Source organism: Macrobrachium rosenbergii, chromosome 41 (genome assembly GCF_040412425.1).
Source record: "Macrobrachium rosenbergii isolate ZJJX-2024 chromosome 41, ASM4041242v1, whole genome shotgun sequence".
In the NCBI taxonomy this organism is placed as follows: Eukaryota; Metazoa; Arthropoda; class Malacostraca; order Decapoda; family Palaemonidae; genus Macrobrachium; species Macrobrachium rosenbergii.
The window spans coordinates 93,510,488-93,520,487 of record NC_089781.1 but is presented as its reverse complement, the minus strand read 5'-3'; the positions used below and the strand labels follow the sequence as shown (position 1 = coordinate 93,520,487).

Sequence of the window (10,000 nt, the reverse complement as noted above, 5' to 3'; positions counted from 1 at the left end):
AATAATAATAATAATTATAATAATAATAATAATAATAATAATAATAATAATAACAATATATTTCTAAAATATAAATTTACATCTAACCACTGTGGATTTCTTCACTAATAATAATAATAATAATAATAATAATAATAATAATAATAATAATAATAAAAATCCACAATTATACAATAATTATACTACTATGTAAAAAGATTTTTATTACTCAGATTGTTTTTCACGAAATTGTGAATCTATTAGCAATAATAATACAAATAATAAATATATATAGATATGTATGTATATATATATATTTCTAAAACATATATTTCCATCTACACCACTGTTGATATCTTCATCAATAATAATAATAATAATAATAATAATAATAATAATAATAATAATAATAATAATAATAATAATAATAATAATAAAAATCCACAATTATATAATAATTATACTACTATGTAAAAGATTTTTATTACTCAGATTGTTTTTCACGTGATTGTGAATCTATTAGCAATAATAATAAAATAATAAATATATATAATATGTATGTATATATATATATTTCTAAAACATATATTTCCATCTACACCACTGTTGATATCTTCATTAATAATAATAATAATAATAATAATAATAATAATAATAATAATAATAATAATAATAATGGACATAAGCCCTCTGATCAGGATGCAGGGCCTAAATACTCGAAAGTGATTTGCTGAAACGATGATCGTATTTCGGTGATGTGGTTAATGGCAGATTAAATATCTCTTGGCAAAGCAGGCCATGGTAACCCTAACGATGCCAGACTACGGTTGTATTTTGTGACGATGTTGTAGTTATAGTGGTTAGCCTATAACAGACTCGTGGATGGATCGTCTGGGATATAAATTGGTGTTGATGTGATTCTGAAATGTCCCCTTTTTTTAGTTTTGAAGCTGTTTTCGAGTTTCTATATTCTGTTCTACGCCAAATTTCGGTTAGATAGCGTTTTTAAGTTTTTAAATTAATATCTTTCATCTATTCTACATCAACTTTTGGACTAGATTCCATTTTAAAGTTTTTAAAATTAATATCTTTCATCTATTCTACGTCAGCTTTCGGTTAGATTCCATTTTAAGTTTTTAAAATTAATACCTTTCATCTATTCTTCGTCAGCTTTCATTTAGGTTGTTTTAAAGTTTTTAAATTAATATCTTTCATCTATGCTACGTCAACTTCGGCTAGATTCGGTTTTTAAGTTTTTAAAATAAATTTCCTCTTCTCTCCAACAAGGAGTAACTAAATTCCACATCAAATGAGAATCAGGAATGTTCTCCTTGACGAGATTTCAACTCAAAATCTCTAGAGATTGCAAATATTACAACTCAAAATTTCTAGAGATAGCACAGAGATAGCACATACTACAGTTTTTGCAACTAAAAATCCCTAGAGATAGCACACCTAAAAACTTCTAGAGACAGCACAGATTACAACTCAAAACCTCTAGAGATAACACAGAATACAACTCAAAATCTCTATAGATGGGACAAATGGCAATCCAAAATCTCAAGATATAGCAAAGATTAAAATTCAAAATAACTCAAACACTCTAGAGCCAGCAGACTATATCTCAAAATCTCTAGTGATAGCACAGATTACAACTCAAAATCTCTAGAGATGACATAGATAGCAACTCAAAATCTCTAGAGATAACAAAGATTAAAATTTAAAATAACTCAAAATCTCTAGAGACAATACAGACTACAACCCAAAATCTCTAGAGATAGCACAGATATAAATTCAAAATCTCTAGAGACAGCAGAGATTAAAATTCAAAAGAACTCAAAATCTCTAGAGACAGCTCAGACTGCAACTCAAACTCTCTAGAGATAGCACAGATTAGAACTCAAAATCTCTTGAGATAACATGAAGTACAACTCCAAATCTCTACAGATAGCACAGATACCAATTCAAAATCTCTAGAGAGAGCACAGACTACATCTCAAAATCTCTAGAAATAGTACTGGCCCCATCCCTACTCGTGAAATAATTTCCTCTACTCTTCTAAGAGCAAAATTTCCTATCAAATATTCACTTGAAACTGTCACTGTCACGATATTGCAACTAAAGATCTTTGCAAATTGTGTTGCCTGTCATCTTCAAAGGACATGACTATTAGTTCCCCTTCCACATCCTAACCTCCACCCCCTCGAACCTCCTTGGACTATTAGCCCCCGCCCCCACCCCTTCGTTCCTCCCATGACAATTATCCCCACCCTCCCCAGTATGTATGAAGTGTATATGTGTTGTTCACCTAATAGTAGAAGTTGCAATAGTTGTGTTAGTAGTGGTTTACCTAATAGTGGAAGTTGCAATAGTTGTGTTAGTAGTGGTTTACCTAATAGTAGAAGTTGCAACAGTAGTGTTAGTAGTGGTGGTATGTATGTTATTTATACTTATCAGGTTGAGCAAAAACAGCAATAACATCTATCATTAACAGCAATAACAGCGTCAAAAACAGCCAAGACAGCAGTCAAAAGCAGCAATAACAACAACCAAAAAACGCCAAAAATAGCTGCCAAACCCGCAATAACAGCTGTCAAAAACATCCATGACAGCTCTCAAAAAGAGCAATAACAACTGTCAAAAACATCCATGACAGCTCTCAAAAAGAGCAATAACAGCTGTCAAAAACAACTTAGACAGCTGTCAAAACGAGCAATAAAAGTTGTCAAAAACAGCAATAATAGCTGTCAAAACATTCAGCATTAGAAGGGCCTCTCACCACAAAAAAAAAATTAGTTATAAGCCATCAAAGTTTTGGAAATTCAATCCCATCCAATTCCTTTATTTTTCAAGATACAAAGTTGAATTTTGTATGAGGTGATGTATTTGCGATCTGGAATAGTATAATACGCATAAAAAAATTCTGGTTCGACCCCATCCCCTTTTTTAGGAAAAAAATGGAGATTATTTTAAAGCTGATCAGGCGAAAAACACCATTTTCAAAAGCTGAACGCCTAAAATCAACTTCTACTCCTCTTACAGAAAAGTTTTCAAATAGAAATTTCAATATTCACCTAAAACGTTCTTTGTCACAAGATTATAATTGATACTTTTTTCTTTTTGCTGGAGATTGCATAGTCTTTAATCTCAAATGGATAAATCAACTTCATTCTATACTTAAGAAATTGTAGTAGTTAGTAGTTAGTACTTACCTATGTTCTCGATCACTCAAAATTGCCGGTAGACCAACCAGGATTCCAGAAATCCCTGAAGAGCAGAAGTGGATTAGTTTGTTGGAATAAATTTGCTCAAGATCAACTACAGTTACTGAGATTGCTGGGTTTAGTTTATTGTTATAAACCTGTAGAGGATTAATCCAGTTTTTATTGGGGTTATTAAGATTGATATTCTTATTACAACAGGAGATTAGGTTTCACTAAAACAAAAAAATTTTTATACTTTATTAATATGAATTTTTTGATGGCTGAGTGCACTAAGTTACTGTTTCCACTGTACCAATCCTCAAAGATGGTACTGGTTCGAATCCTTGTCAGGGTAGGTGCACTTATGTACAGTATAATTCCCTTTGAGTAAAACCGTTCCAGAGTACAGCGAATTCGATATTTATGTAGTATTTACGGTTAAATATTTGAAAGATAACCCTCTTTATACATTTATGGGGAGTACCATGGATAAGTTAATATTACTTTTGAATTAAAATATCACTTTTGAAAACTATATTATCAATATAATCAACGATCTTTCAAAGTTAAATTACAAAATTATATTATTAATATAATCAATATCATCTTTCAAATATATATATATATATATGTTAATATACATATATATATATATATATATATATATATATATATATATATATATATATATATATATATATATATATATATATATATTATATATATATATTAGTATATATATATATATATATATATATATATATATATATATATATATATATATATATATATATATATATATATATATATATATATATACATACATATATACATAACATAAATATACATATAAACACACACACAATATATATATATATATATATATATATATATATATATATATATATATATACACACACTCACACACACAGATATGCGTGCATAATCTATTCCTAACTCATTACTTGCCCTCTGAATTTCTAAATGAAAACAAAAAAATACAGCCAAAACTGTTTGGCTTCAGATTACCCGAGTGCGTCTGACATCTCCCGACAAGCAGATGATATATTCGGCGAACATCAAAAAAACATTTAGACTTATTTCGAGTGTAAATATTAATGATTTTTTTTTTTTTTTTTTGCGAATTTTACCAATTCTGGGCTGATATTTCAGCCGGAGCGACATGGGCGGCGGAGGACGGGCGGGAACGTGAAGCCCTGTCTCCGATAGTCAACTGAATTTTCGATGATCGGTAATAGGTTTTATTGTTCGGGTTTCATGTTCTCGTCGGAATTTCCTTTTTTTGACTTCGGTGGATGATGTCGCCCAACCCCCTCCTACCACCCTCCCCGCCAACAACCCACACCCCATCCACAACCCCCTCGTTCCTCCCACGACCGTTAACCCCACCCCATTTCAGTTACCCCCACCCACTAGTTCCTCCTTTGACTATTAGCCACACCCATACCATCTAACCCCCACCCTCTCGACCCTCCCATGACTATTACCTCCCCCTCCACATCCTAACCCCCACTCCCTCGACCTTCCTTGGATTATTATTCCCAGCCCCACTCCCTAACCCCCACCCATTCGGTCTTCCCATGACTATTAGCCCCACCCACTCCCGTCACCTACTACGTATGTATGAAGTAATGTATGTGTCGTTTACCTAATAGTAGAAGTTGCAATAGTAGTGTTAGTGGTGGTTTACCTAATAGCAGAAGTTGCAATAGTAGCGTTAGAAGTGGTGGTATGTATGTTACTGATACTTATCAGGTTGAGCAAGAACAGCAATAACATCTGTCATTAACAGCAAAAACAGCTGTCAAAAACAGGCAAGAAGCTGTCAAAACAGCATTAATAACAGTCAAAACGCCAAAACAGCTGTCAAAACTGCAATAACAGCTGTCAAAAACAGCCACAACAGATGTAAAAATGACAGCTGTCAAAAACAGCTTAGACAGCTGTCAAAACGAGAAATAAAAACTGTCAAAAACAGCAATAATAGCTGTCAAAACATCAGCAACAGCAGTCAATATCAACGATCACAGCTGCCAAAAACAGCATTTACAGATATCAATAACAGCAATAAAAGCTGCAAAAACAGCAATAACAGCTGCAAAATAGCAAAAAACTGTCAAAACTAATAACAACAGCTTTCAAAATAGCAATAACAGCTGTCAAAACAGTAATAACAGCTATTAAAAATAGTAACAACAGCCATGAACAGCAGCAATAAATTTGTCAAAAACAACAATAGCTGCGATTAATAACATCAATAGCAGCTGTCGTGTCACTTACAGCAGTCAAAAACAGCAACAGCTGTCAAAAAGTAATATCGACTGTCAAAAACAGCAATAACAGCTGTCAAAACAGCAAAGCAGCTGTCAAAACAGCAAAAAACTTTCAATACCAGCTGTTAAAACAGCAACAATAGCTGTCAATAACAGTAAAAGAAACTGACTATAACAGCTGTCAAAAACAGCAGTAACAGCTGCAAAAACAGCAATAACAGCTAGAACTGCTCAAGAGCAAAGAAGCACAGCTCACTACCACGCAAGGGCCCCAAATCTGTTTCCCAGCAAACCGCCCTAAGAATTTTATCCCCAAAAACCTGACCGACGACGCAAAATAACCATGAACCGCATTAAGATTTTGCCGGATGGTAATTAAGCCGTTGCAGACGTCACCAGCAAGGGAATATCAATTAGCCGGCATTATTGCCTTAATTAGAACCTAATTAATTTATTCTCTTCCCGCGCGTCAAGTCTAAGTGGATCACGCGTCGCACCTTTGCGAGGTCCTTGGCGATCAACTGACGCCCACAGAAGGCAGCCGCAAGAAAGGAACCATGGGCGTAGTCGTCGCCCCCTGGAACCCGCAAAATACATCCCCCTGGACCCTGCTCCCCTGGACGCTCCTCTGGCTAGATCCCAGTAAAGAAGGGGACTGCAACCCCTCCCACAATTTCCGTAGGAGGCTCCCTCCTGTACAGAATGGGAGGAGGGGGGGGAAAGGGTGGGGTGTCCCTGTAAGATGGGTAGGGGAGCAGGGTGGGGGAGTATCATCCCTGGTGCTCCCTAGGGGGGGAACCCACGGTGTGGAAAACCTGTCATCTTGGTGAATATCAAACAGAAGTTTCGTAATGTGTTACACTTCCTGGAATTACGAGCCGGTAATTTTAAATGGTTTGGAGCTCTCTCTCTCTCTCTCTCTCTCTCTCTCTCTCTCTCTCTCTCTCTCTCTAGATGGTTATTAAATTATTTAACATGAGATTTGATTTATTAAATCATTTAACATAGGGTCTCTCTCTCTCTCTCTCTCTCTCTCTCTCTCTCTCTCTCTCTCTCTCTCTCTCTCTCTCTCTCTCTCTCTCTCTGTAGATGATTATTAAACCCTTTAACATAGGATTTGATTTATTAAATCATTTAACATAGGATCTGAACACCCTTCAGACTGAGTGTAGAGGTCTGAATACATAATAAGTAATAACATTTGCAATGCAGATGTAAATGTAAAACAATTATGGATTGGAAGTGAAACTGACTTACATCACTATTTTCAAATAAAAAAACGAAAAAAAATTATTAGGAAAACGCAAAGGCTCATTTATTATTCTTTAAATAAGTGAACTGGTACTTAAGGAGAATTTTGCGTTGCAGTATAGCCATACTGTCAACAAACTGCAGCATACTGCAACTCTGCATTGATTTTTGTAATTAGTGGACAAATATTTTGCATTATACCCAGTTTGAAGGAAAATTTCAGCTGGAACCCAACGTGAATAAGAAAATTGTCATCGACAGAAAGGATTCTGCCAATATGAATGACAGAGTTTCCAGACTAATATGCAAAAAAAAAAAAAAAAAAAAAAATATTTACATGTATTTTTAGTAAATCGAGATCAACTATTTTAAAATAGTTCAGTCATGTGGAAAGAATGGAAGAAGTTATATATGTGTGTGTACACACACACACACACACACATATATATATATATATATATATATATATATATATATATATATATATATATATATATATATATATGAATAAATACATATATATATATATATATTGTGTATATATATACACATATATATACTGAACTATTCGTTGTCCACAGCCACATACTTCCAGAGAAATCAGACTGATTCCAGTTGCATAAAACGTGACTGCACTCAGTAAAAAAAAAAAAAAAAAGAAAGGAAGAAAGGAAAGGCACTATTCCCATCAAAGTAAAGCGTACATTTATTTCCCTTATTCCGGATCACCCATTCGCTTGTCCGAATTCCCTGCAGGAATTGTGTTATTAACATAATGTTGGTCCATAAACCTTGATTTCCCGAGACCCAGAAGAAGCAGAGTGGCGCCCGGGTCTTGATAATTTCGTTATTGGTAGTTTTCTTTCTTTTCTCAGTTTATTATCTTTGCTTTTCTGATTCCAATCTGTCATATTTTTGTATTTTTTTATTTCATTTATATCTATTATCTCCATTTTAGTTTTCTGTAAAAGAAAACTACTGAAATGGCTTTGTCTATCCGTCCGCATTTTTCTGTCCGCAAATTTTCTGTCCGCAATTTTTCTGTCCGCAATTTTTCTGTCCGCACTTTTTCTGTCCGCAATTTTTCTGTCCGCACTTTTTCTGTCCGCAATTTTTCTGTTCGCATTTTTCTCCCCGCAATTTTTCTGTTCACAATTTTTCTCCCACTTTTTTCTGTTCGCACTCCTGTCCGCCCTCAGATCTTGAAAACTACCGAGGCTAAATGGCTGCAAATTGGCACATTGATCATCCACCCTCCAATCATCAAACATACCAAATTGCAGCCCTCTAGCCTCCGTAGATTTTATTTTACTTAAGGTTAAAGTTAGCCATGGACGTGCGTCTGGCAACGCTATAGGACAGGCCACCACCGGGCCGTGGCTGAAATTTTCATGGGCAGTGGCTCATACAGCATTATACGCTGTACAGAAAACTCGACTGCGCCGAAGAAACTTCATCGCATTTTTTACTTGTTTATAAATGTGTATTATAATCTGTGGCCTGTCAGTTATGTATTAATAAAAATGAGTACTAGCTTCAGGTGAGGTCAAATTAAGGTCATGAGTCTCGCGACCTCATCCCAAGAGATTTTCTGAGAACCGGAAGTGTCTACCCTTCATGCGCCGCCTCTTCCAAAAGGGAAGAAGAAACGTGATAAAGCAAAAAAATAATGATAAAATCGTTTCATTATTAACAATCATTCATTTTATCCCTCTACTTAAACTCCTTCCAAAATTTATCGACAGGACAAGAAGTGTTCAGGTATGAACTTTGACCTCGTCTCTATATCTGTCTCACGTCAGGTCAAGAGGTCAGTTGTGTTCTGTTCCGTTATTTACATTATATCGTTTATTTCTTTTTTATGTCACTTGCTGTGATTATTATTATTCACTCCAGGTGTTTAGTTTTTCTTTATCTTTTCATGACTCTTTTCAAACTGTTTGCTAAATTAATTTTTTCTTTCTCTTATAAGCGTACACTAAAATTATTTGATTCATCTTTATTAATGAGTCTACTTTCTCTCTCTCTCTCTCTCTTTCTCTCTCTCTCTCTCTCAGTGAACATCCGGTTTAACTCTTTCTCTCTCTCTCTCTCTCTCTCTCTCGATGAACATCCGGTTTAACATTCTCTCTCTCTCTCTCAATGAACATCCGGATTAACTCTCTCTCTCTCTCTCAACGAACCGGATTTTAACTCTCTCTCTCTCTCTCAATGAACAACCAGTTTCTCTCTCAATGAAAAACCAGTTTAATTCTCTCTCTCTCTCTCTCTCTCTTTCTCTCTGTCTCTCTCCCTCCCTCCTCTCTCTCTCTCTCAATGAACATCCGCCTTAGCTCTCTCTCAATAAACTTCCAGTTTAACTCTCTCTCTCTCTCTCTCTCTCTCTCTCTCTCTCTCTCTCTCTCTCTCTCTGTTCCATCTACCTGAGTTACAGTCCCAATAAACGATAATGGGCCTTAATGAGACCAATGTGGCCGAATCCATGAATGTCTTAGGTTTATTGCCAACCATCTACCAATCACACGGCCAGGAGGAATCGATTTCACACCCTCAGTTCTCTCGTCTTGTCGATGCTTTTGTTCTTGGGGACTCAATCGACAAGAAGGTCGTTTGGTTTCAGTTTTATTTGTTTATTTGTTTTTTTTTTTATTTAAGGGATTTAATTTTATTTTGTTTGTGTATACATTTATTGCTTTATTTTCCAGTTTATTTATTTATTGTGACTGTTTGTTATTCTTCCGATTAATTCAGTTCTCTGTTTAGTATAAATTTTCATTTTAGTGGAGAACGAAATTAAAACGGATAACTATTTACTTAAGAATTTATTGTGGGTATATATCATTACCTATCTATCTACCTATATCTATATATCTGTATATATATGCATACATAAATATATATATATATATATATATATATATATATATATATATATATATATATATATATAAGATATATATTATATAAATATATATATAATATATATATATATATATATATATATATATATATATATATATAATATTGCAAATACAAGAACAAGCGTAAAATAACTTACTGTTACTTCTTTAGATGTATGAAGATGAATATACACAGAATATATATATATATAATATATATATATATATATATATATATATATATATATATATATAATAATCCCTATTTATCCAACACATTAACGTCCTCTCTTTTCGTGATAGATTAATTAAGACAAGAAGAGAGAGAGAGAGAGAGAGAGAGAGAAGAGAGAGAGAGAGAGAGAGAGAGAGA

General features: G+C 34.0%; 1 protein-coding gene across 1 annotated transcript in view; it reads right to left on the bottom strand.

Annotated features, from left to right (window-relative positions):
- The window catches only part of Sobp (Sine oculis-binding protein), a 417,587-nt gene that overhangs the window by 403,389 nt on the left and 4,198 nt on the right, over window positions 1-10,000 (bottom strand). The window contains exon 2 of the mRNA XM_067084703.1: window positions 3,192-3,246. The gene's annotated coding sequence lies outside the window, so the exon portion shown is untranslated. The remainder of the gene's footprint in view (window positions 1-3,191; window positions 3,247-10,000) is intronic.